Source organism: Triturus cristatus, chromosome 3_2, assembly GCF_964204655.1.
Source record: "Triturus cristatus chromosome 3_2, aTriCri1.1, whole genome shotgun sequence".
In the NCBI taxonomy this organism is placed as follows: domain Eukaryota; kingdom Metazoa; phylum Chordata; class Amphibia; order Caudata; family Salamandridae; genus Triturus; species Triturus cristatus.
This window is the reverse complement of record NC_140584.1, coordinates 1,058,942,611-1,058,970,393: the sequence shown is the minus strand read 5'-3', so window position 1 is coordinate 1,058,970,393 and position 27,783 is coordinate 1,058,942,611. Positions and strand designations below refer to the sequence as shown.

General features: G+C 49.5%; 1 protein-coding gene across 4 annotated transcripts in view; it reads right to left on the bottom strand.

Moving 5' to 3' along the window:
• The window catches only part of EIF4H (eukaryotic translation initiation factor 4H), a 147,904-nt gene that overhangs the window by 88,757 nt on the left and 31,364 nt on the right, over positions 1–27,783 (bottom strand). The gene's annotated exons all lie outside the window — the stretch shown is intronic.

The following is a 27,783-nucleotide window of genomic DNA, read 5'->3' as shown; positions in this document are numbered from 1 at the left end:
AGGGTGTCGTCGGAGTTGGTCGTGATGCGGATGGTGTTCTTGTGGACGATGGCGAGGCCTCCTCCTGTCTGGTTGACGCGGTCCCTCCGGGTGATCTTGTATCTGTCCGGGATGGCGATGTCGGGTGCTGAGGAGGCGTTCATCCATGTTTCCGTGAGGATGGCGACGTCTAGGGATGTGGTGTCGAGCAGGTTCCAGAGTTCCACGGCGTGTCTGGACGGAGCGGGTGTTGAGCAGGATGCACTTCAGGTGGTTGCTGCTGGTGCTCGGCTTGGCGGGTGCGGTGCAGGTCCGGATGCAGGAGAACTTGCAGGAATGGCAGGTGAATGGTCCGTGGGTGCATCTTGGGGTGGCTCGGTAGCAGCCGGGGATCCGGCCGGTGTTTAGTGCGATGAGGGTGGCGGCGTCGTAGGTCGTGCAGGTGGGCTGGCGTCTGCGGGGGCCATGGGGTCTGGCGCTAGGCGCGGTCCGGCCGGGGACGGGCGCAGAAGGGCTTGCCTTCGGCGCGCCCGCTGCGTGCAGCCTCCATATGAGGGGGAGAGGGAGGGAGGAGCAGCTGGGAGGTGGGTGCGGGGCGGCCAATGGGGATCAAGGGGGCTGGGCCGCAGCGGCGGGAAAGGCGCGGCGGGGGACACGGAGGCAACGGGCCAGAGGAGAAAGGGTCCAAAATGAAGAACGGGCTCAGTGGGTACAGAAGGCAAAGGTGGCAGAGGCAGGGAGTACAAAGAAAATCAGGGGTACAGTGCTGAATAAACGGGCACAGTGGGTACAGAAGGCAAAAGGTGGCAGAGGCAGGGAGTACAAAGAAAATCAGGGGTACAGAGCGGAATGAGCGGGCTCAGTGGGTACAGAAGGCAAAGGAGGCACAGGCAGAGAAGCAGCAGTCAGGACAGTGCTTACGAGCGGCAGAGGCGGCGAGATGCAGGAACACACAGGGGTCTGTGTGGCGGTGAGGGGAGCGACCTACCTGATGGCAGGGTCAAAGCTTTCTGTTTCATAACATTGATCTATTACAGTACCAAGCCCCTGAGCGGGCCATAACTCTGAGCTACATCACAGGGCATTAACTATTCAAAATGGGCCAATGCAATCAACATAGTTACACTCCACAACATACAAACACTCCACATAATTCCAGTACACTCAATACCACATAAATACTATCCGCATAATTCCACAACTAACTAATCCAACCCACAAACTTTCCCTAACCACCACATACATACACTCCATAACACTTAATAAAAGGCATTGCCATTTACAATGGCAATTGCTCTATCCCCCAAAAATGCGAAACCTATTGCATTTTCAATGCTTGCTCTCTAAGCATCTTAAAATATAGTCTTCAGCCACTCAATACCCTCCTGGTATTGGGTGGGTTTATTGCTACAGTTTCAGAGGCCCATGGGTTAAACAGGATAACATTCGGACCCAAGACATAACTGAGGTGATGTCCTGGTGCAAGGCAAATGGGAAATCTGTGTGTATGGGGCTGTAATCATGCAGCGTTTTGCAAGTACGTTTCATGTGGTGTGAACTGTACGTAGGAGACTAGACAAAGTAAAAGGCATACTCTCCCACCATTAAACAAGCCTTCCAGCAAATCGACCCCCTTGCAGTTAGCCCATAATTTTCTTTTTTTTAAGTTTGAACAGGCAGCAGGTTCTGTGGCCTGCATCCTCCACTGTCCCTTAAAGAAACATGCATCAAAACTCAAGCGATCGCTTAACCAAAAGTCCCACAAAATCCACCTGTGGTACGGTCCTTAGCTTTCAAAGCCTACAAGAGCTTTCATAGGCTAAACAGTGGCTCATCACTGTGCGACAGGCTCCTCCCTTAACCACAATGTCTATGTCCTCACAAAAATGGCAACCATCAAGAAAAAGGCTTTAGGAGGCAGGGCCAGCAGCCGAGGAAGATGGCCGCACTAACGCAGCTCCGGCAGTCCGTCCAAGCATCCCCGCAAAATCAGTGCAATATCTGGCCAAAACTGCATAATCTGCGGCACAAGCCTACCTGGATGAGCCCCACGCTCTGATCAGGGGTGCGGGAGCACCTGCCTGCCCTTCATTGCAGTGAGAGCTGGTGGGGGGGGGGGGGGGGGGAGCTGAAGCCCAGTGTGTTTTAAAGTGCCTGAAAGCACAGGGGCCGGGCGAGAGGTGGCTTGTAAAGTGAACAAGCATTGGCATAGCCAATAGGTCTCGCTTTTAGGACCTTACAAGTGTTTAGCCATGCAACAGTTGCATAACTAAATGCTTATAAGGTCCCAAATGAGACCTATTGGCTATGCCAATGCCAATGCTTGTTTCGGTTCATTACTGCTCTGTAGTAATGGCGGCAACCGGGTGCCACCATTACTACAGAGCAGTAATGAACAGGAGAAAAAAAAATGGCTCACGGAGAATATCAAAGCGCCCATGAAAGTGATCGTAATCGCGATCAAACATCGAAAACGGCCCAGCGGCCGCGAAAGTGAGGCGGCCGCGCACATGCACTGTAGCTCTATGCTACAGTGGTAGCACTTTGAGCCCTCACAATAAGTCTCGCCGGACCAGCGCATGCGCTGGGTCAGGCGAGACCTAAAAAATGATTTTGGAGGTGGTGACGTAGGCAACACTTGTGTAGAGCACCGCTACACAAGACTTTGGGATCAGGGGCAGGGACAGGTTAAATAATAAAAGTGGGCTCAATATTAAGAGTGAGTTGTTCACTGATCACTTTTCAGTCAGGAATTAGGAGTGTGCTCAGTGGTCAGGTCGCACCGAATCCTCGCCGGCTCAAGATCACTGGCTGACCTCATACAATTTGTTAGCCCGAGTCTGTTGCCCTGTAGTCATGTGTCCACTTGTGTTAAGCTCTCCTCTGGCTGGCAGTCACAGCAAAGAGGACAATGATTGAATGGGAAATCGTTCAAAGAGTCACGTGCTTTGTAAAGAGAACACTTTCAAAGACCTGCTCGACTCAAGTCTCACTGCCCGTTAAAAACAACACTGTCGTTTCATGGTGGGGCGGGTGGTGGGAGAGGGGACATGAGCCTGAGGTGACAAAGTGATCTGCTCCACTGGGCTATTTGACTGGGGAGTACCAGGCGTTGTCACCCCGCCAGGGAGGGCGAACGTCCCATGTGAAGAGGCGAAATCAGCTCGAGATTACCGAGAGGCTTAACAGAGATGGAGCAGAGGGTTAGGGCTGGGGATGGAGTGAGGAGGGCGACAACTTATCCTAACAAGTCTTTGGTGACAGTGTGTAGGTGCACTTATCATTTGTATCTGTCCCTGTCTATTTGTGGGGGGGGGGGGGGGGGTGTCAAAGAGTGCAGTTTCTGCGTGAGAGCTGGGCGTGAGACTGAGTGTGAACATGTGTGTATGAATGAGAAATGCTTTTAAGGATGTGGTACAAAGAGAGACAGCCTGTGTGCGGATAGGCACCCTGAGTGAATGTACATGCTTTGTGTGAGGTTGCGGAGTGTGTGCCCTGCACGGGTATGAGACTCGCGCCGAGGAGGCCACTTACAGGTGCGCGAGCCCTGCTTTCCTGACAGCGGAGGAGATGGCTTTTACAGCCGTGCAGAGGGAGTTTAGCAGCTGGGTCATCTCTCCCGTCCCCTTAGCCTTCCTGCCTGCCCTCCTGCATCACGAAGCGGGTCAGGGTTATGACGTTGGTATGGAAGAGGGGTTGGTCCGACATGGCTGCGGCTCGGTGGGGCTGTCAGAGCGCTGTGAGGTGACTAGCACTTACGGAGCCCCACGCGCCCTGCACATCTTTTCAAAGCAGCTCCACATCCGGGCCGGGGAGGAAACCTGGGAAGGAGAGTGCTGCCCGCGCTTGCACGGTACCTGGAACTTTTCGCCCGCATTGTAACATATGGAGTCAGCCTGGCGGCGTGTGGCCTGCGGCTTGAGCCCAGTGGCAGCTTGTGCCCAGTGGCGGCGCGTGCGGGCTTGAAAAGCCACCATAGTTCAATGAGTGCTCGTGCGGCCCAGGGAGGGGGCCGCCAAAGCGCCCAAGGCAAACAAAGCAGTAGAGGAAGTCCGGCGGGAGCCCACTCCGCCTTCGTGAATGCCGCATGGTGTGGCCAAAGCAGCATTTCAGGTGGGGTTCCTGTGAGCAACACGGAGCCCCGCGTGTTGCTGCAGTGACCGTCTGAAGACGCAAGACCAGCCGAGGAGCAGCACAGAGTCCCCACAAGAGCTGGTAAGTGGGGCGTGCTGTCGGTGTAAAGCACGGGTGCACATTAAAATAAAAAAATAATTAAAAAAGGACACGGAAGGGGGACAGGAGATGTGCACATCGCGTGTCTGTACGTGCGTGTTCACGGGTGCGTTCACAATTCCAGTACGTCCTGCGCGTGCACATCTCCCGTCTCCCTCCCAAAGCAAGTCAGTAACAACAGATCTCGCTGGCGAGACCTAAAAAGGCAAGTACGTGCCCAACAACATTGCGAGCAGAGTGCAAGGCGCTACTCAGCTGGTAGCGTATAGTCCACCTCCATGGGGCAACAGAGGTAGAGGCCAGAGTGAAGCTCAAGAGCTGGAACGCCCCGAAAAGACATTGGAACACGCACTCAAGCAGACTGGCAGGCAGCTCAAAGTGGCAGTGTGGGTCGCATAGACGCTAGGTGCACTTTTTGAGGACTGGCGAGAGAGGTGCGCAATCAAGGCGCTGAACCCTCAAAAGGCGCTGTATTGGTATTCAAATGCTACTTTTCCAGTACAAGAAGGGATACTTAAATTAATCCCAGAATCCCACCCCCCTCCATCCAACGACCAAAGGCTCGCTGACCCGGTAGGAACATCGATCGAGGCGGGAGTGCCCAAGTACACACGTGGGCTGACGGAGGAACCAGACAGGCCAACAGAGAGGATTTACCCCCTCCCCACCCGTGGCAGGCATTGTGGAGTACCAGACAGCCCAGCAGGCTCATTCAATAATGGTGGGAGTAAAAGGGAAGGGGGTGGGGGTGGTTGGAGTGAGTGCCACCCTCCAACCAACCAAAACACATTTTCGTGGCAGAAACACTAGCGGGAAATAGACAGCCAAAAGGAACCACAGGTGGCGGCTGAGCAGATTGACCTTACCCTGCATGATATTATGGCGGCTATTACCAACATACATACCTCGCTGAGTCCAGAATAGATGGTCTCAACAGAAGTATCCCTCATAACAGCAGACCTAAGCAACATGGACACAAATCAAAGCAGTCAAAGAAACTGCAGTTACTCTCGTAGCAGACACTTTAGCACTAAAAAAACTGGTACACCGACTGAAGACAGCCAGTCAGCTGCTTGGGGAGCAACTTGACGGCTAAAAAGGGAGATCTAGGCGGAACAAGGTTTGGATTCTAGGAGTCTCAGAGAGAGCAGAGTGACATGCAACCACGCAATCTCTCAAACTACTTCTCAATAGAGAGCACAGAGTCCGGGGGGGGGGGGGGGGGTGAGGGGGGGGTTAACCTACTACTGCTGGCCAGTGTCTTAAATTTCAGGGACAGACATCTTGCAGACAGACCGCACCGCCCCGCCCGTCAGGTAAGAGAACAACACTATCACCTTTTATCTAGACTTTGCCCCGAAAGTACAAAAACAGACTCCTGCTTCAATGACAAAAAAAAAAGACCTCCGAGAAAAAAAAGATCTGAAATATGCTATGCTGTTCCCCCCCCAAACGGAGGGTAAAAACTAGGTTCTTCATCGCTCCTGAGGATGCGTGGGACTAGCTGGATGGTTGGCGACTGGGGAACTCAGGATAGATGTGGTCAACAAAGCTGGAAATCGAAGGAGACTGCGGACAAAGGTCCGGGAGCGGTACAACCTACAAACAATGACCTGATAAGCAGCCCGAAGAGCAAGGAAAATGCAGGCATCAAAACAAAGAAGTCCCCTTGGCGGACGTGGGTTATGATTCAATCCTACTCAACTATCCTCACACTACTAATGGAACACGGGACCGGATACCAGCAGATGCACGTCTGGGCTGTCCTTGCTGGATAGCTTACCACGGTGACGAGGGTTCTCCAACAGGCGGACAATGGACGATCACTGTAATGTATACATGACTTGTTTTAATATCAGTTGCCGTTTTCTGACAGGGGATTACGGGCAGGCTTAGGGACCCATGCCCCAGCCAACAGGGAATGGGAGGGGGACAGGCACTGTCGAGAGGGGAGGGGGAGGCAGGAAGTGTATATTCCGTCATGCAGGGTGGGGGGAGTTTCTACAGTTGAGAAGTTGTTGTAAGTTCGATTGCATTAGTAAGAACCCACATCCAATGGTTTATATGAGCGCAGATCAAGCAGAGCAGCATCATACCACGAGTTCACTGAATAGCTGCGGCCGTCTGAGGCCTCCAAACCCTACCCACTTGCAAAAGCAGCAACTTAGGCACATTCAAAACAAGGGACCATTTCCCTCCCTAGCACACAGACTAGCATATTACTACATTCCGGATGTCACAAAGGAAACATCACTAAAAGTGATCTCCTGGAATGTTAATGGACTCGGAGACAAGATAAAAAGGGGTATCGTGCTCCAGTATATTAAGAGATGTCTGTATTCTCCAGGAGACGCATCAGATAGGCATCTGGTCGGCAATACTTGCAAGGCAATAGACCGCTGGGGGGTATAGACTAATTGTTCACTCTGGCTTTACTTTGGGGTCCAGAGGGACAGGCATACTCCTATGCAAGAACTTCCCCCTTCACTGTAAGCAACACCCACATGGACAAACGGGGCCACTTCACAGTCATGACTGGCAGATAGGAGGGCAGAGAATTAAATATTTTAATCGGTCTATGTTCCCCCAGCACTACACAGCCCGGCACTCACAGACTAGAGTAAAATATTAGACCTACCTGTGGGCGACCTGATAATTGGAGGGGAATTCAATAGGACACTCTGATCACACAGACCGATACCCCCCTAGAGTTCCCCACTGTCCAAAAAAAAAAAAAAACACCTAGCAGATTTCTTGGTCTCTTTCGGGCTGGTAGATATATGGCGCAGGCTGCACCCACTTGCACTCCCGTTACACATTTCATTCAGGGGCTCATAACAGTCTTTCCCAAATAGATCATATAATCATACCAGCTTACCAACAGCTAAATTTTACACAGGTGCGGCATGAGGTATTTCAGTCCACTCCCCGATCTGGACACAATTCAAGCTAGGAGTACCTACAATGCATAAAAGTATCTCAATCAACCCATGGTACCTGAAAGTCAAGAGCATTAGGGTTGGCCTCATCAAATCCACTGAGGACTACTTCAGAGACAATGGTGGCTCAGTGGACTCAGCACTCATACTTTGTGCGGCCTTCAAATAGCAGTGAAAGGGCATGCGCTTTGCCCAATGACAGGCCACAAAAAAAAAAAAACGAAGCAGCTCGAAACGTTGAAGAGACTTGCTCGCCCTCAAGTAAAGTCTCATAATCATCCCAGAACACACACTTGCACAAGCACTAGCTGTAAACGGCAAGAGTAGAGAAGCCTGTGGAGACAGCCAGGGCAAAATACCTAGCGATACAACATATATGGACAAGGGAACAAGGCGTGTAAACTTCTCACGTGGCTTGAAAAGCGGGAAAAAGGCGAACCGCTGGGTGGCCACAAAATGTAGACAGCAAGATATGGAGAGAACCCCAAGCAATAACTGACACCTTTGCGGCCCATTTCTCTGGGCTGTATTCTCCTGCTGCCACAGCCGATGAGTTGAGAGAATTCCTGAGAGATCTCCATTTGCCGAAACACTCCTCGGAGGAATAGCAAGCGATCGAGGCTGACCCTACAGATGACGAAATCGCGACAGCAATTCGTAGCATACAACCTGGGAAGGCGATGGGGCCCAACGGCCTGCCCATCGAACTCTATAAATTGGTAGCTACGAAGGTTATCCCACATTTACAACAAATGTATCTCCATAGTAAACAGCGGGGCAATTTGCCAAAAAGACGAGATTGACGTCTATTTTAGTGATACATAAAAAGGGGAAGCCAGTGGAGGACAGGGGTTCCCATCGCCCTTTTCCCCCCCCTACTCAACGCAGAGGTTAAAATATTGGCTAAAATACTGGCAACGAGGTTGTTACAGGCTGTTACCAAACTAGTGCACCCTGATCCATCAGGGTTCATGCCAGGACGAAATACAGCCCTTAACCTGCGTCGCCTACATAGTGTGCTGGATCGCAGAGAAACGAGCAAAGAAAGTACAGCCAAACTGTCTCTAGACTCCTTCATGACCTTTGACACAATCGAATGGCTGTATAGGTTTGCGGTCCTCTACCATAGAGGATGTGGGCCTAATTTTCAGGCATGGGTCCGCTTACTATACACCGACCCGTTAGCGCCAGTCACACCTCCCAGACCTTTTTCTCAGGCAGGGATGCCCCCTGTGACCTATACTATTCCCCATAGTCCTAGAGCCCTTGGCAACCTGGATTCGCAGGCACTCATTGGTCTGCGGATTAAAATGGACAGAGGAGTGGGAAGACAAAAAATCCCTATATGCGGACGATGTACTCCTCCTATACATGGCATCTCCCCAGGCCTCTATCAACAGGATACTCCAAATATGCACCACCTTCGGAAGATATTCAGGATCCTCCATAAACTGGTCAAAATCAGTAGTATACTTACTGCAAGGGCCCGCTTTAATCTTGTCTCCAATTTGCAACATAACAATAGTGAGGGAGGGCTTCCGATACTTGGAGATTTACGTAACAGCCGATCCCAATTTTTTTTTTCTCTTTTTTTTTTTTTAACACACATAACCTAAGGGGTCCACTTACGCTTACAGAATGACGTGCGACATTAGAGGTCGCTATACCGGTCCCTACTGGGCCAGGCAGCCCCCTTTAAAATGATGGCGCTTCCCCCATTGCTCTACATTATACAAATTTGTCATACAAAATCCCCAACAACTATTTTAACATGATAGAAGGTGAAATCAGAACACTACTTAGTACCGGAACCCCCCCCCCCCCCCCCGTATCTAAATTAAACTGGCCAGGGGATGGTACAATGGGGGAATCACGCTACTCTATATCTGCAGTGGCGGGTAATTCATATCGCCCGACACAACAAGATTTCTTGCAAGGGTAAGAAGTTTTAATATCTGTTTTGGCTGAAGAGCAAGTAGACAGTAAATTATGGCAAACGGGACCAAACTATTCAAACCTGTTGCCCAAAACCAATCAAAGTACTATGGATATTCCACCACATTCTCCAATGTATAGAGGTCTGAGATTGGTCAGATGGCCATCAATGCAGACATGAATAGGATTGGATAAGCGGAACCATGAGCCCACCCCCTTTTACACTTTTCCTTTTTATTAGTAACCCAGCTCAGGAGTGGGCTCTGGGAGTTTGTTGGTCGTGAAAGAATGACTGAAAAAGGAGCCTGCTTTTTAGTTTCCCCAGAGCGGAACAGGAGAATGATCTCAAATCTCAGTTTCCTACAGAAAACCATAGCATGGATAGGTAAGAGGTTTTTGCTTGCCCATGTGTGACTCGTGGCATCCGGGATACAACCCTGGCCTTTACATTTCCTTTGAGCTCGAGGCGAACACGGAGCTTCCGCAGCTCCAGAACATTCACAGCGCTGACAAGTAAAAGGCTGGCTTCTTTGCCTTTTGGATCCTGCTTTCACCCGATGTATTTATTCACCCTTCTCATCCCTGCCCTTTGTAGTTTGCTCCACCCTTGGTCCTCGCACACTGAACCCAGATCGCTCCTCTCCCCTCGCATCCAAAGCCTGCAGTAAAATTCTTTGATTCTCTTGTCATGCAACTCTTGGTCCCTCCCTTCTCACTTTGCTTTCCCTCTATGCTTAACAACCCCCTTTTGGGCCTCTCATGTAGCCCCAGAGCCGCTCCCTTCCGCCTCTTATGTCTCAATATTGAAGCACCTTACTTCACTGTGGGCATCTCATGCAGCCTACAAGCTCATGCTTTCCTTTCCAAGAGCCCCTAAAGTCTTAACCAGTGCCTAAGCGGGAGATTTTCTTCCACCTATGGCTTATATGGTGGTGCTGTATGCCAGTGCCTTCTGTCCAAAGAACTAGGTGCTCTGCACTGGTCCCTTCACCTGCAACTGGGAATGAGCAGTCCGAAAAAGTGAGAAGGGGCAAGACAGAGTTTGCCTTTGCAGGTAGGTTTGCCATGATTTATTTACCACAGACTAAAAGTTTAAGCCTTAATTTCAGTGATACGATGTCACCAAAACTTTGAACTTGAAACTATGAGGGGCTTTTTTATGCAGTTCTGTGTAGCGCCAAGCATGACTTTAAACCAGCACGGGGATGATTCTTCAACAGCCATGACAAAGGGAATCAGTTACTAGCATAAGCCATCTGATGCAACCTCAGGCCTTCACGAGGACTACAAAAGAACACACAACTGATGGACGGAAAGCAGAACAAATCAAAACATTCACCCGTAGTCAACAGATCTGGGTTAAATTCATCATTCTTTTGCTCACCATGCCACCCCAGTTTAGACCTGGTCATATGCAAATCAGTCTTGACCCTGTGCCACATGGGAACAGTCCGGCCCGAACAGCCAAGCCATGTCCCCCCTGGACCGGCAACAAGCATCCTAGGACCGGTTTCGGGGTTTCACCCCTCTTCAGCCAGGATTGCTCGATTTCAGCGACACAGTGAGCCCAGGACCCACGTCTGGGCATACCTGGCGCACTTCGGGCGAGAAAGCAAAAGAGGACTACAGCTCTGGTCTCACTGAATCAGGCATGCCCACAGGCGTTCCAATAATTTACATTTTATCTGATTTACTGCTATAACAAGCAAGTCTCTAAAAGCTCTTTTCGCCCCCACTACCCCTATTTAACACCAAGATACTGGTTAAACACTGTGCTCATGTGGTGTTTCATAACTGACAGTTTTAGTTCGCACCTAAAAAATTAAAAGGTGTTAATCATTATCGAAACGCTGCTAATCTTGCAAGATTGAGAAATGGAGGACCAGGAAAATAAAACACTAGCCCATGATCACACAATGTGGTTAAGTGGTGGTGAGTTGAGGTTATTAGCTCGCACCCTCATTTGGCAGCTGATAAGTTTTTCTCACAAGAGCCTGGTGCACTGCATGCAGAGATAAGGGAGATATGTGGAATGGTTACCTCGAATGTACCGGGAAGAGTAAGTAACTAAAGGAGCATGTATGTCTGGATAGTGTGTTTATGCAGTGCATAGAAATGGGCTTCTTAAAAGTGGAGGTATGAAAGCGAAAATTGTAATGTAAATGTGTCCTAAGAAAACCTGCTTAGAGTAGATAGGTTGGTGAGGCCCCCCTATTGCTTCACAACAGCAAGACGTGACTTTTAGGCTGTAAATGCCTCTGAGTCTACAAGTCTGTCCTTAGTGTTGTGTTGGCCTTCTCTTCCCAGTGCCCCGGATTCACTGTAACAGCTACATCTTGCGGTGTACAAGAGCTTGCAATGGCACCACAGAGCTAAGACTTTAACCCCTAGGCGGTCAGGAGGGACGTTTTTCCTTTTGGAAAGGGATTACATGCAGTGCAAATGAGTACTTCATGGAGAAGGTCCTGTTAAAAGCTGCGAAACTCAGAAAGCGCTAACATTACATACCTCTCCAGAGAGGCAGCAGAGCAAAGAGAAAGAACTGGCTGGAGACTAAGAGTTGCAACTAGTGTTGACCACTTCCATAACTGGTCTACCGAAAGCAACCCAGAGTTGTACATAATGCCTGACACACAGGTCGGTCTCATGAGGTGACATTTCGGTCTTAAAATTGCTGCAGAAGCCTGCCACCATCCAATGGTAACATTCAGGTTTCATTTACTGTGGTCAATCACTGACCCAGCATAGAAGACTAATTCACTTTCACTGAAACAAATTTCCGCAGTTTATATCTTGATGTGTCGGGAGCATGTAAAAACTAACAATATCAATAAGCAAAGCAATGGTTCTTCCCTGGCCTAGCCAATGACATTTAAGATTGTGTGCAAATCAGTACATGAACTGTCCTTGAATGAGTTGTGAATATAGAAAGCAGAGGCAGTGTAATTTGCCCCAGGCCTCGACTTAACACCTCCTGGACTGACAGTTTGGGGTGTTCCTCAAGAGCGTCCCATGCTGTTTTATGATCCCATATAACATGAATTGAGTCTTGCGCTTGAAGATATTACTGACTAGCCAACCAGTATCAGTTGACTCGCGATTGGTCTTCTTTTCAAGCGGTTGTAAACTTTTTCCTTAATGCTCAGACGGACGACTCTGGGGCAGCAAGGATTCAGGCTTAGTGATTGTTTCACATGCTCCAAAGGGCACTTCAATCCCAAATAATGCTTCTAGGGCTGCCTGTGTCCCTTTGGTAAGACGTCTACAGCATAGGCCTTAGTGTGGCCCCACACCAAATGAGCTCCAGGGATTATCAATCTTGCTGTTATGTATCACAATGTCAGAGCTTGATTCGTCCTAATGAAAACGAATAGTTTCTTACCTGTCGGTGTAGTTTTGCAGCTTGAAGATCTTTCTGGATTCACTATGCTGTGCATTATTCCGCGATCTTGTGGTTGGGTCCGGATTCGTAGTCTTTTCTTTGTTTTTTTTGTTGTTTTTTTTGTAGCCCAGGTGGGCGGCGACGACCCACCATTTGGTGCACCTCCCGTGACGTCGTCGTGCTTCCTGCGGAAGTCCCACCTTTGGGGCGCCATCTTCGGGTTCTTTTTTCCCTTTTTTTTTTTTTTAACCCTAGGCGATTGATTAGTCCTTCAGTCCATTTTCTGTAAGTTTTCAAATTTTCTGATGTTTTCCATTTCACCCCCTCTTCCTCCAGCCTCATCTTCCTGGCGGAGGTGGGTGGGTTCGCTAGTGAATCCAGAAAGATCTTCAAGCTGCAAAACTACACCGACAGGTAAGAAACTATTTGTTTTGCAGCGTGAATCTTTCTGGATTCACTATGCAGTGCATAGACTTTGTAGCGGTTTTCCTAATTTTATGGCGGCTGGGTGGTAGATGAGCGTTGGTCGTTGAAAATGTGTTGAAGCACCTTCTGTCCAACCTGTGCTTCCTTGTTCATCTGAATGTCCACGCAGTAGTGTTTCGTGAACGTGTGCACAGATGCCCAAGTTGCCACTAGACATATGTCCTGAATGGGCGTGTTCGCCAGGAAGGCAACGGTTGCCCCCTTCTTCCTTGTGGAGTGAGCCTGAGGCCCCTCTGCTAGCTCCTGTCCAGCCTATTTGTGGCAGAATTGAATAGGGAGGGCAATCCATCTAGCGATGGTGCCCTTAGTCACTGGTCTACCCATGAAGCTAGTAGCAAAGGACACAAACAACTGCTTTGATTTCCTGAGTTCCTTGGTTCTCTCAATGTAGTGCATCACCGCTCTTCTAGCGTCGAGAGTGTGTAGAGCCCTTTCTGCGTTCGAAGTTGGGTTTTGGAAGAAACTCGGTATCTGAATACTCTGGTTCATGTGGAACGCCGTCACCACCTTGGGCATGAAGTGTGGGTCTGTTCTCAGGACTACCCTGTCCTTGTGAATCTGAATGTAGGGTTCCTGTAGCGTTAGTGCTTGAAGCTCGCTCACCCTGCGTAGTGAGGTTATGGCCACCAGAAAGGCCGTTTTCATAGTCAACATTTGCAGTGAGGCCTTGTGAATGGGTTCAAACGGTGCCTTCATGAGCTCCGTCAGTACCACGTTGAGATTCCATGTTGGCGGCGGCAACCTTTTAGGAGGGGCAATTCTTTTGGCTCCTTCCATGAATCTCTTCACCACCTGCAAAGTGAAGAAACTTCCACCCTTCTCACCTCTGGTGTAGGCTACGATCGCCGCTAGGTGTACCCTTAGGGAGCTCGAGCAGAGGTTACTCTTTAGAAGGTGTGTGAGGTACCTCAGTACTGTTGAGTCTCTTGTCATTCGGTCTTGCAGGCCCTTCTTCCTGCACCACACAGTAAATCTCTGCCATTTCGCGCTGTAGCATTTGCGTGTAGTTGGTTTTCTTGCCTCCGCAGCACCCGCATAGTGCTAGGAGGCAATCTAAGGTGAGCGAACTCTAGGTCTTCAGGAGCCATGCTGCCAGGTTGAGGCTCTCTGGCTCCGGATACAGGACCTCTCCGTTTTGCATGGAGAGCAGGTCCCTTCTTCTCTTGAACCTGTGGGGATTGCCCTGTGCCATTTCTTGAATTTGTGAGAACCAGGTCTGCCTTGCCCACTGCGGAGCCACTAGGATCAGAGTCATGTTGCTGGTTCTGCACTTGTCGAGCACTCTGTGCAACAGGGGTATCGGTGGAAAGGCGTAGGCAAATGTCCTCGACCAGCTTATCCATAGGGCATTCCCTTGGGATTGCTGATCTGGTTGCCTGGACGCAAAGCTTTGGCATTTTGCATTTTGGCGTGTTGCAAACAGGTCTATTGTGGGAGTTCCCCATCTCTGGAAAAGCTTCACCGTTTCCTGGCCATTGAGCTCCCACTCGTGCGATGCCGAGGTCTGCCTGCTTAGCCAGTCTGCCTCCACATTGTCCTTCCCTGGAAGGTGAATTGCCAGTAGATCTATCCTGAGAGGTATGGCCCATCTCCAAATCTCCTGTGCCAGAGAGGAGAGAGGGAACGACTGTGTTCCCCCCTGCTTGTTGATATAGAACATTGCCGTGGTGTTGTCTGTTTGAACCAACACCCTCTGGTTGTACAGGTGCCTCTGGAATGCCTTCAGGGCTAGCAGGATGGTTTTCAATTAGAGGTAATGGATATGGCGTACCGCATCTGCTGGAGCCCACAGACCCCTCACTCTGAGGTTGTCCATGTGCGCTCCCCATCCCTTTTGCGATGCGTCCGTGGTAATGGTCATTGTTGGGTTTGGTGGTGTCAGGCTTCTCCCTGCTGTCATGTTGTCTCTGTTCCACCAAGTCATCTCCTCCTGCACTGCGTGCGTAACAACCACTAGATCCTCCCAACTTCCGCTTGCTAGTGACCATTGCTGTTGTAGCCATTCTTGGAATGGTCTCATGTGCAGGCGTACATTCGGCACCAGCTGGATACATGACGCCATCATCCCCATCATCTTGCTCACTGACCTCACTGTCAGAGCTCGCCCCTTCTGGTAGACGCGTCTCCTTCAGTAGGGCATCTGTTCTCCTGTCGCTGGGCACCACTGTGCTGTTCAGGGTGTTGATTTTTGCTCCCAGGAAAATCTTCACCTGCTCCGGTTCCAGCGATGACTTCCCCCAGTGTATCGAGAACCCCAGGTTCGTCAGAGTGTCTGTCACGCGTGTTGCGTGTCTCTCGCACTTCTCGCGTGCGTTTGCCTTGACCAGCCAGTCGTCTAGGTAGGGGTAGACATGGATCCCCTGCCTTCGTAGGTGGGCCGCGACTGCCGACAGGCATTTTGTAAAAACCCTTGGCGCCGATTTTAGCCCGAAGGCCAGGGTTGTGAACTGGTAGTGTTCCTGGTCGATGTTGAACCTTAAAAGCCCTTGTGCATTCTGTTAATTGGAATGAGCAGGTAGGCATCCTTGAGGTCCACGGTGACCATGAAGTCCCCGTCTCTTATTTGGGGCAGCACCTCCTGCAGCTTTGTCATTTTGAACTTCTGCGTTCTGATGAACTTGTTTAGGTATCGCAGGTCCAGGATGGGTCTGAGGTTTCCGTCTACTTTCGGGACCACAAAGTAGTTAGAGTAGACCCCCCTTGTTCCGTTCTCTGAATGGCACTGCCTCTATGGCTCTTTTTTCTAGTAGTTTCAGGGTTTCTTCTCCGAGTAGGGCCAGTTCTTGAGCCGATCTCTGCCTTCCCTTTGGTCTTCTGTTTGGAGGTCTTTTCTCCAAATCCACGCAGTATCCGTATTGCATGACGTTCAGTATCCACTTGTCTGTGGTTATACGCCGCCACTCCTGAAGGTAGAACCTCAGTCTTCCGCCTACTGGTGTTGGATGCTCGTAGGCTTTTGATTCTTCTCTCCCCCCTGATGTTACTGTATTGCGCCTCACCCTTGGGGGCATGTCGAGGGTAGGCGTCCTCCTGCGTGCCGAGTCACTTTGATGAGGGTTGGTCACCCCCTCTCCTCCTCTGGCCACGTCCGTTCCCTCTCCCGCGAAAGGACTGGCCCCGAGGTTGGTACTGACAGTTTTGCTTCTGTTGACCTTGTTGTCCGTGACTATCACCCTGCTGACCCCGCTGACCCTGCTGGAACGTCTGGTGCGACGCTCCCTGCTGGCTTCCTCCACGACCGTAGGGTCTCCTAGAGGGATTGCCTCTCCTCATCCCCCTGAGCTGTAGGGCCCCCATGTACCTCGCCGTTTCGTTTTCTTTTTTCAGCTGGGTGAGTTTCTCGTCTACTGTTGCTCCGAACAGTGTCTCTCCGTTGAAGGGGGTGCTAAGGATGTTGTTCTGCACCTCCGGTTTGAATTCAGAGATTTAGCCATGCATGCCTTCTCTCGGTGACCCCTATGGCCATTAGTCTTGCCGAAGTCTCTGCCCCGTCCAACGCCGTCTTTACCCAAGAGTTGGCGATGTTTTTACCTTCTTCCACCAGGTGGGAGGCTCTTTGGCGGTATTCTTCGGGGAGGTGTTTTACTAGCTCCCCCATCTCGTCCCAGTGCTGGTGCCTATTGAGAAGTGCATTGAAATTCGCCATGCGCCAGTGCATTGCGGCGTTCCTCTCGACCTTTCTTCCTGTGAGGTCTATCCTCCTGCTTTCTTTATCGGGTGGTGGCCCCCGAAGTTGCTGGCACGTTGGCCCTTCTCCTGGCCGTGGAAGCTATGATGGAGTCAGCAGTGATACTACCCTTGATGTAAGGGGGGGTCCAGAGAAGAGTGCTTATACTTCTTCTCCGTCCTGGGCGTGATCGAACGGCAAGTCGCTGGTTCCTTAAAGGCCTCTCTCCCTTGATTCATCACACTTTGTAGCATGGGAAGGAATTGGCTCCTCGTCTGGATGGGGAGCAGGGTCTCGAGGAGGAAATCAGCTTTCGGCATCTCCTCGTCCAGTTTCACGCCGAAGGCTGTCGCTGCGCTCCTGACCACCATATTGTACACCCCGATGTCGTCGGGTGGCGAAGGCCTCGAAGGGTACGTGTCCACGGGCTCCTCGGGGTTTTCGGTGTAGAGATCCTGCCATTCGATGTCGTGGCTGGTTGATGGCGCCGAGCTGTAGAACGACTGCTGGTCTTCTTCCTCGGCTTCGCCTTCATAATAGGTCTCGTCTTCCTCTTCGAGATCTCTCGGCAGCCCCTCGGTGTCGAATTCGTCCTTGATGTCGACGACGTTCGTCAGTGGAGCCGTTGGAATTTAGAATTCCAACATCTTGGCGTCGAACTCCTTCTTCCTCTGAAGGATGTTCTCCATTTCGGCCTCGAGCCGCCTCTTCTTTTTCTCCATCTCGGAGATGCTTTCGGCGTCGACCGCGGGCCTCTTCGACGGAACTTGCGTCAACGTCGACCTGTCCTTCTGCGTCGAGCGCCCCGTTTCATGGGTTTTCTTCGACGAACCTTGCCTTTCGGCGTCTTTTGGCACCAGGGAGTCCTTTTCGAAGGATCCGCTCGGCCTCTTGTCCATGGTTCCCGACTTGGTCGAAGTTTTCGGCGCCGGGGCTCCCTTTGTGGACTTTGAATCAGATTTTCTCGAGTCCCCCTTGGGTTTGCGAGGCATTTTCGGGTGTTTTGAGCTCGACTATTCTCTTACCTAGTCTTCATTTTTCTTGTCGGTCTCTACGACCGTGAAGTTTTCGGGTCCCTCGGCGACGTTGTCCTCAGTCTGTGGAGAGGCCCGGATTGTAGAGCGACGGGGCCTTACCCTTGCCATCCATGCTGGCGTTGGCTCTTCTCTGACGTTCTCTCACCCGGAGCGTCTTCGGCGCGAAGGCTGAGCAGGCGTTGCAGTCCTTGCTCTGGTGGTCGACCGGTAGGCAGAGGTTGCAGACCGGATGCTGGTCCTTCTGCGCGAACTTGTGGTGGCAGTTAGGGCAGAACTTGAATGGAGTCTTGTCCGTTGCGCTCAGGGCCTTTGAGTGTGCATTCTCCAAGGGCGTCGCAGAAAAAGGCGGAACACTTCCTTCTTCGCGCTCCTGATGTAATATATTCCCTTCCTGTGATATCTTCGTAGTTATTTATCGACGAAACTCGCTTTTCCTTCTTCCTTCGATTGTAATTCTGGAGCTTCCCGATGACGATCCAGACCCAACGGCGGAAAAAAAGAATCTGAAGATGGCGCCCCAAAGGTGGGACTTCCGCAGGAAGCACGACGACGTCACGGGAGGTGCACCAAATGGTGGGTCGTCGCCGCCCACCTGGGCTACAAAAAAAAAAAAAAATTAAAAAAAAAAAAAAACAAAGAAAAGACTACGAATCCGGACCCAACCACAAGATCGCGGAATAATGCACAGCATAGTGAATCCAGAAAGATTCACGCTGCAAAGGTCTAATTGGGGCAGAAATATGCAGAACCATCCCTTTTGAAAAAAAGGAATTCTCATGCTCTTCCCAGGACAGATTGAGGAGTCATGCTTTCCTGAACAGGACACTCATCTAGATATAATCACAGATCGCATTCATATCCATCCCTGACTATTGCCTGGATCTCAAATATTTTGTGGATATCTGCTTGGTTCTAGCTATGTGACTGACTTTTACATTTTTTGCAAATACATTATTGTACATCGTTTTAATGTGTAATTTGCGATTCCTATATGGAATTTTTGTTGACACTCCTTCCAAATGGCAGCTTCAATTTATCAAGTGTTTGAATATTTAAACCCAAATGTTCACTCTACCTGCCCATCTAAATTGATTTAGTGAAGAGGTAAGGCAAGTGGTTTCTGTACTATTTTGTCCGTTCGACAAGTAAAACTTTTAAAAACAATTCCACACCCCTGATGTAGACTTGGTCGAGGAGGCACACATGATCAGTCAGCAGGAGAAATCGGTATGAGGTGAGACATACGCAGACATTGCAGGACGAAGCAACAGAAATTCAACTGACATGCAAAAGCACAAACCATTCAGAAAAGTGTCAGATGCTAGGAAGAGAGACATTTACAGAGGACAGTATCACACCTCAACGTTAGAACACTAGCAGATAGAACACAAACAGATGTCCAACATGGAGATGTGTAAAAAGAAAGCAGGGGCAAATGGTAAGGTACATATATACCTCGCAATATTACACTTAATGCGCAATACCAGCAGAAAGAGAACGACACACAAAACCAATAGTGAGGAACTTGCACAGAGACCAGAACCAAATATTGAGAGGTCAGAGATCAGCACAAAGGGAAGATGGAGAAAGTATGTGTGAGACACACAAACAATGACATAGAACATGTACAGGGACCATGAACACAGATCAGAGGGGGGTAACACCCGCAGAAGGATCAGCAGAAGAAGAGAATCTGAGACATGTGTACAGAGAGCGGGAGACAATTTCAAAGAACCAGACAAGTCAGAAGCAGACCCGAGCGTTTAAGATTCATGTAGGAAGATGACTTGGAACAGGAGCACTCAGAGGGTCAGATGTCAGCAGAAAGACCAGCAGCAGAAAAAAAAAAAATGGTGTGACGCAGACAGGAGGGGTTGAGATGTACGAGAGCAGAATGACATGAGCAGACAGCATGAGAAAGCAACTGAGAGTGCGACACATCTAGAAATTGCAGGACCAAGCAACAGAGGTTCAGCAAACATACGCAAGTTTTCAGTCAGTTCTGTGACAATCCGATCATATTATTGGGCAGCCAAGTTGGCGGTCATAAACCAATGGACGCACCGCCCCATGATAAACCGTCGTGCTGTATAGATCAATGGACTATGGGCCTCGGGCTATAAAGCAAATATTTAAGTCACAATGTAAGTTTTAGATTCTGGGAATGTCTGCTACTGTCTTGCTCATGAATAATAACTGTCAATTTATATGCTGCAACATGTTCTTTCAAATGAATAAAAAGTTTTAAATAAAAAAGGCGTTAGAAGCAGCAATGTGGCTAATAGTAGCTTTCCATCCCACTAACTACAGGTACATCCCCACAGTAACGTATTGATTGTGGTATAGTTTGAAAAGGTGTAATTCGCATCATTGGAGGGAGAGGAGACCAGAGTCCGCCGTTTCCAAGGGCATGTCTGGACTTTGCCATGTCGAGCACCTACTCCCAACCAAGCCACTCCTCAAATGTACTTCATTGCCTCTCATGTCCCCTCTTACTGACTGGTTGTATAAGGCTTCACAACACGTTTTCTCTATCTTGTGAGAAACAAGGGTTTATTCCCCCAGGGTTGGTCTGAAAAATCATTACATTGGCAAAGCTCCCTCATCCATCCTTTCCCCACCCCTGGTCTCACCTTTGCAGCCCTCTTGCCCCTGCCCTCAGAAACGGCCTTTAAGTGACAAATCGTAAAAACAATCCTTAATTAACACAAAGGACAATAACTGAACTAAAACGAACAGGACGAAAAAGTACACTTCTGCAGCATTTCAAAGCATTGCTATATGCTTGCTGCAGTAGAAAGTCATCACGCTGCAGTCAACATTAAGGATTTAGAGTTCACAACACAAACTCTACAAACGTCTGGCCGATAACCAACTAGTCACGAGGAGGCAGTGGGGGGGGTGCACGGAAAAGTCACATGGGAAATTGAACTACGAACAACAGCTGATGCCTCAATGCAGTAATTTTTGCATTTAGAAAGCACAATGTGCAAAAAGGTAAAGTGTGACATGAAAAAAATATCTACTGGAGATATCCCTCCTCTGGAGCATTCTTGAGTAATTGGTTAATCAGCATGAAACATGTACTGCACATTTCAGTGCAAGGCTCGCTTGTAGTCCCCTTTTACAACTTTATCATAAAAACAATGCAGAAACATTCTTACCAACAAAAGATAAAACAAAGTACCTCCTTCAAAGGGCAGATCTACTGCTTATTTTGGTGATTTTATGTGATAAATGGAGTTAAACAATCTTGAGTAAATCATGCAAGATCTGGCAAATGTCTCTTAGCTCCACATAGAATAAAGGCTACACTGAACTGGGGTGAAACATCGAATATAGGAGTGTACAGTACATCAGGCCACCACCAACACAAACTCAGGCACATAGCTTTTACATACATGGGGTGTTGGTGTTCACACAATTAAGCTTAAAAATTAAGATACTCTCACTTCTGCCATCTGCACACAATGAACTTAATGCAGTCATAGAAATGTGCAGACTACTAAGGTACACCATTCACCCAACTGATGGATCGTTATGTGAGACATTTTTGGGTTAGAAGGTGAGGCTGCCAGTTTGTCCGGTTTGGGGGATGGGGGTGGACATGGTTGGACAGACTGAGAATGTTTGAACAGCAGTACCTGAGAAAGCTGGATATTATATATTGTACACATAGAACCATAACATCAGTTTTACCAGACCACATTCTATGCCAGGTAAAATAGCTCTTCCATAACACAGAACCCGCCTTCGAACCATGTACGGAGGAAATGGTAGATAAAAGGCAAAGTTACTGATGCAGCTACACTGCGGACAATTCTCTACTGTGGAACACAGCCTACTAAGGTAAGCTCATCTATCTTTGGCACCAAGACTGTTGAACAGCTATCACAATAGGGCAAATTACCCTAAAGTGTTTAGGACTAACAAAGGTGACATTTCTGTACTGTAAGAAGAAGCCTGTAAAACTGATCAACAAGAAATTGGCGCACGTTTTAAGAGATAGGGGATAGGAACATTTTTAAAAAGTTATTGTTAATACCAGTATGCAAGAAAAGAAAGTAAAAAAAGAAAAAAAATCACCGACTTGGTCTTTGCCTGCACTAAAAATTAAAAGGCATAAGCCACAAGATTGTGACAATAGGGGGGCGTGGCCAGCCAGGACCCAAAATGGCATCTAGGAAAACGAGCTCAGATCACGGACCCTGTACTATTTTGTCCGTTCGACAAGTAACACTCAAAAACAATTCCACACCCCTGATGTAGACTTGGTCGAGGAGGCACACATGATCAATCAGCAGGAGAATTCCTCCATATCCGCTAGATGCATCTGGATTTGCCAGAGCACCAAGCCTACGCTGAGCTTCCAGACACGCTGAGGCTCCCATCTAAAACGGAGCGATTGACCACTCTGCGAAGAGATGTCGCTGAGAGCCTCGGGACGAGCTGGGAGGAGGAAGCAGCGCAGGCACAAAGCGTCACCCTGGGCCGACTCAAGCTGTGAGGTAGGACCTGTGGCCCCCGGAGCGAGTCCTCTCTCACTGGCCTTGTGCACCTTTACCGGGCCTCCGATCACTGCCCTTCCTGCTCCGACATCGCTGAAGCCCTGCGGTGGCCCCGGGAGACCTTTGCGACCCATCAGTCAGCCTGCACAGCTGGAGGAGCTCCAATTCACGAGGTGGGCCTCGAAGTCCTCACGCGATGTGATCGTAGTTTGGCGCTCCACGGCAGGGGGAAGAGCGGAGGCCTCCACTCCATCCCTGCAAAGCGCCGAATTCGAGGCCCCCGCACAGACACTGCACCACGAAAGCCCAACTGGGGCTTGAGAGCCTGTGTTCAGAGCAGGGTGCAATATCAAAAAACCGGCCCCATTTGGCATCACCAGGAACACAGATCTAGCTAATCTTGACAGTGCAACATGGGAATCTAGAGACAGTCTTGCTCCTAAAAGTCAATTTTCTTGCCTGTGGCCTAGCATAATAGATCAGCTACCGGCGAGCCGGGGGGGCTGACACGATTTGAACTGCGCTTAGAGGCTTCACTAACAAGCAGTGGCCCTTATTTTTGCGGAATCGAGTGTGGTGTTAACCGCTGGAGCACCGTTGGGGTGGCGACCCTACCGACATGGCAACCGCGGTTGAAACTGGCAAAAATTGCTCATTCCAAGGTGGAGGCCAAGGAGGAGAAAGTCGCAGCACAAGATGGAAAGGAACAGGTGGAGGAGGAAGCCCTAACCCTAGTGGATGTTATGGCTGCCATACAGGGGGGGTCCGCTCAGCGCTGAAACAATATCGAGATGGTGGCCTCAGAGGTCACTCTCATACGCGCCGATCTGCGCAACCTGGGAGACCGGGTTAAAGCAACCGAAGACTGGCGACGCTCCAAAAATCCTCGAAATCGCTCAGATGGACTGTGAAACTGCTCCAGGAGAAAACTTCAGACCCGCGCCCTTCCATGGACTGCAAACTGTTATCTTATGCATGAGGGGCACAGAGTGATAATCGGCCGCAGTGTAGGTCGCACGGCCTTCCTCCACTTGCTATGGTTAAAAATGAGACTATCAAAGGAGGTTTCATATGATACTCAACAGATATGGACTTTAATTTGCAGCATGTTATACAACGGGCTCGTATACCTAGGAATAAAGGTGGTCCGGCCTTTTGAGTTAAGGAAGTTCCAGCTGTGTAGCGTTCCCCTTCACACAGATTACTGGTTCAGGGTACACAGGCACTCTGCAAAATTGGGGGGTGGGCAGTTCTACGTCCACGTTGCAGGAAGGCAGAGTGAGGGGCGAGGGTCGGAGATGTTCTAAGGGGTATGTTTGTATTTTGATTTTGTTTTTCTGATGCAGTCTCGCATGTGGTGCTTTTTTTTTAGTACATTGAGGATAGACAATGCTGGAGATAGTTTGCTTAGGTACATGCTCAGTGAGTTTACAACGTGGTCACTGGATGGGGGTGGTACTGTCGGCCCTCGATCTGGCTTCCCTGGGACACCTCGTGGGCGTTGCCCCACTACACGATATATAAATGGGTGACAATCACAATGAGGCTTTGCCGATCGGCCGCTTCAAACTGCTCTTGGAATGCAACAGTTGCATGGCTTAACACTTATAAGGTCCCAAAGGTGAGACCTATTGGCTATGCCAATGCTCGTTTCCGCTTGGAAGGGGGTTGGGGGGGGGGGGGGGGGGGGGGGGGAGAGCTAGTGAGCAGATTCAAGTGGGAGGAGCGAAGTTCACGTGAGGGGGTATAGTGATGTATCATAGAGGAGATAAACGCCGGGCCTTGACCGGCCAGGGATTTGAAGATGGTACAACCCAATTTGAATGCGCAACGTTTGGCCACCGGGAGCCAGTGGAGGCCCTTCATCAAGGGGCAGACATGTTGATGTCTGGGTTGATGGAGGAGGAGCCTAGCTGCTTGGTTATGAACCATTTGTAGGCGATGGAGCTGGTAAGCTGGAACGCCAACATAGAGTGAGTTGGCGTAGTCAATACGGGAGATGACCAGAGCCAAGAGAACTAGAGTTAGGGCCTCGGTGGTTCGGAATCTGCAAATTTTCCAGATACTTTGTAAGTGGAAGAAGCAGGATGATACCACCGCGCGGATCTGGGATTTCATGGAAAGATCTTTGCTTATTATGACCCCTAGGCTTTTTACGGATTCTGCTGGGTGAGGAGGGTTGTCTAAGAGAGGAGGCCAGAAATTAAGGTCCCAAGGATTGGAGGTACCGCCGGTCAAGATCAGCTCAGTCTTGTCAGGGTTGAGCTTCAATTGATTGGCGTATATCCAGTTACTAATGAGGTTCATGGTGGACTGAAAGTTGGAGGCTGAGGTGGCAGAGGAGTCTATTATGAAAACCACCTGAGGGTCGTCGGCGTAGTTAAAAGCAGCTACTTCACTGTTGCGTAAGAAGCGTATCAGGGCTGACATGTACAGGTTAAAAAGAAGGGGTGAGAGAGAAGACCCCTGAGGGACCTCACAGGTCAGCCTAACTTTCTCAGCTGAGAAGCTGGCTAGGCAGACTGCTTGGAAACGATCGTTTAAGAAGGAGATCCTCCTAAGGGCCAGTCCCTGGATGCCGGCATTACTGACACGGTCGATCAGGAGATCATGTTCGACCGTGTCAAAGGCCACCGACCGGTCCAGAGAACGAGGGCCTGGGAGATGTTTTGATCGGCCTCCTTCCTAAGCTCGTCCATGACTGCTAGGATGACTAACTCTGTAGAGTGTGCTGGTATAAATCCTGCCTACTGGGGGTCGAGGAACTGAGAGTGTTCAATAAAAGAGCTAAGGCAGTTAGCTACATGAGTTTCTAAAATCTTACTAAGGTAGGGGAGTAACGAGATGGGGCGGAAGTTGCGGAGCATCAAGGGAGATAGCCAACAGATGGGTGGCAGAGGATGTAGGCCAAGATGGCACGAAAGAGCAGGACAAATCTGGGAATGTGAAGGCATTCGCGGTCCACTTTGAGCAGGTCTATACTTCCACTCATAACGATTCAACAGAATTACTAGCTACCATGAAACTACCCATTTTAGAGACCCAGGGCGTTAAAAACCTGGATTCAGACTTGACTGTTGAGGAAGTGACCAAGGCGATTGGTGCCTTGCAGTCCGGAAAAGCTATGGGCCCCAGCGGCCTTCAGATCGAACTTTACAAGTCATATGCATCCACGATTGCCCCATTCCTCATACGGATGTAGGAGGAAAGTGTACACAAGGGTGTTCTGCCTGAAGTACAGAGATTGGCCAATATTGTGGTCATACACAAAAAGGGTAAATCCCCGGAGCAATGCAGCTCTTACAGGCCTATTTCCCTACTAGAACCAGAAGTTAAAATACTGGCCAAAATGTGGGCACGTCGTCTCTCCCCGTTCCTCCTTAAACTGATTCATCCAGATCAAGCCAGCTTTATGCAGACAAGGAATACCGCTCTGAACCTTAGACGCCTTTATGGAGTCCTGGGTAGAGCGGCCAGACTCGGTAAATGTGTCTTTAGACGCCAAGATGGCATTAGATATGATCGAATGACCCTCCTTATTGGTCGCACTCAAGAGATACGGATTTGGGCATAGGTTTTTATCATGGGTGCGACTTCTCTACTCTGAACCATTGGCCCAAATTATGGTAAATGGTCAGTGATCAGCATCGTTCGCATTACACAAGGGAACAAGGCAGGGGTGTCCCTTGCTTTTTGCCTTGGCGCTGGAGGCCCTGGCGATATGGATCAGGGGTGACCCCCTCATTAGAGGCCTCAACTGGTCGACTGACAAGATCTCTCTATGCCGACAAAATTCCGCTTTATCTGGCCAGGCCTCGCTTTTCGATCCACCGTGTCCTACATATCTTTGCCCTATTTCAGAAATAATCAGGCTTTATCATCAACTGGGATAAATATCTGGTGTATGTTCCGAGTGGGGAACACCCGATCCTCCCTTCAGGCTGCAAAGCTAAGACAGTTGCAGAGGGGGTTTGTGTACCTGGGTATGTACATTACGGTGAACCCGATGGAATTCTACGATCGCAACCTTGCTCCTCCTCTGCGTCGGTTCCAAACTGATGTGCAGCACTGGAAGACACTGCCCCTTTACTAGGCACGGCCGCCCTCTATAAGAGGATGGCCTTCCTCAGTTTCCTTTATGCCCTACAAAACACACCCCATTTGGTCCCACCGCAATATTTTAATGCCATGGAATCAGAGGTACATTACCTGCTTTGGAATAATGAACGTGGGTACAACAGTGGGATCGCTCTGCCAGCAATCAAAAGTTATTACAGGGCCTCAACTAATAGTCCTCAATCATTGGGTGCATCGACCAGGGACAGAACACGCATATAGAATGGACAGACACAACATGGTCCCAAGCAACTATCTCAGAGCACTTTATGGAGGGAAGAAACAGGTCCCGAAATACACTCATAGCTCCACCACAATTTCTCTTTGGAACTCTGCAACCGCTGCCTTGAGGGTGGAAGGCCAAAGTCACACAGGCCACTCAGTTGCGTGATTCATACCAGTTGGGAATGTTATAGCTACAACACAGATTCGATAAATGAGACTTGATTGGCCTCACGAGGGTGGGCGATCTATGGGAGGGAGGAAAGGTGATCCAGTTCAGTGATCTAAAGCGGGATTATGAACTACATAGTGGAGAAACATTTAGATACCTTCAAGCACACAGTGGACTACAAAAAGCTATACCTAAAGATACTGACCTGCTGGTCTCCTCACCCCTATAGGACAGATTGTTAGATGATTATCTCCACAAAAAAGCCATTTCATTAACATATCGTAAAATATTAAATGGTGCACTGGACACTCTGGGGAAGACGCGTGCAAAATGGGTGGACGATGTTGGGGACATTAGTGAAGACTCGCATGAGGCTTTCGCTCCCCCCGCGACGTGGCGATTCAATCCCATTTTAAATGTATCCAACTTAAACTGCTACACAGAGCCTATTACACTAGTTCGGTGCTTGTCAAAACGGGTATTTTGGGCTACTCAACCTGTCCCAGAGGGTGTGGTCAACCTGGCACTTACCTACATCAGTGGTGGGATTGTCAGATCCTCCAGACATACTGGGGAAAGGTTACATCAGCGATGTCATCAATTTGTCATAAAGCTCTGGAGGTTTCACCCTGCCTATGTCTTAATATCTGGGAGGCCACCGACTTGTCTAGAACTGAGAGAATCTGGGTCTCCCTGGGATACATGGTTGTGAAGCGGAACATTGCGAGGACATGGAAGCACGGTTCAGGGATTGGGGGTCAGATATGGACTGGTGCATGCAAGCAGAGAGGGTCATATACGAAGGCAGAGGCTGCCCACAAAAATGGACTAGGATCTGCAGTCAATGGAATGTGAGTAGAGGGATGATCTATACACCTTTCAGCGACGCCCCCCCAATTTCAGCAGACCAGGAAACTGAGTAATCTATCACTTACGATGTACTGTACATAACACGTGACTGCATTGTTGATCCCTTGGATCGTTGTGATAATAGCTGTACTTCTGCACTGAGATGGATGAATAAGACGGAAACTGTAATGCACCTTATATTATTTGTGTTTGTTTGGCTTTTATTTTGTATCTGCAATAACTTTTTTTTTTATTTGT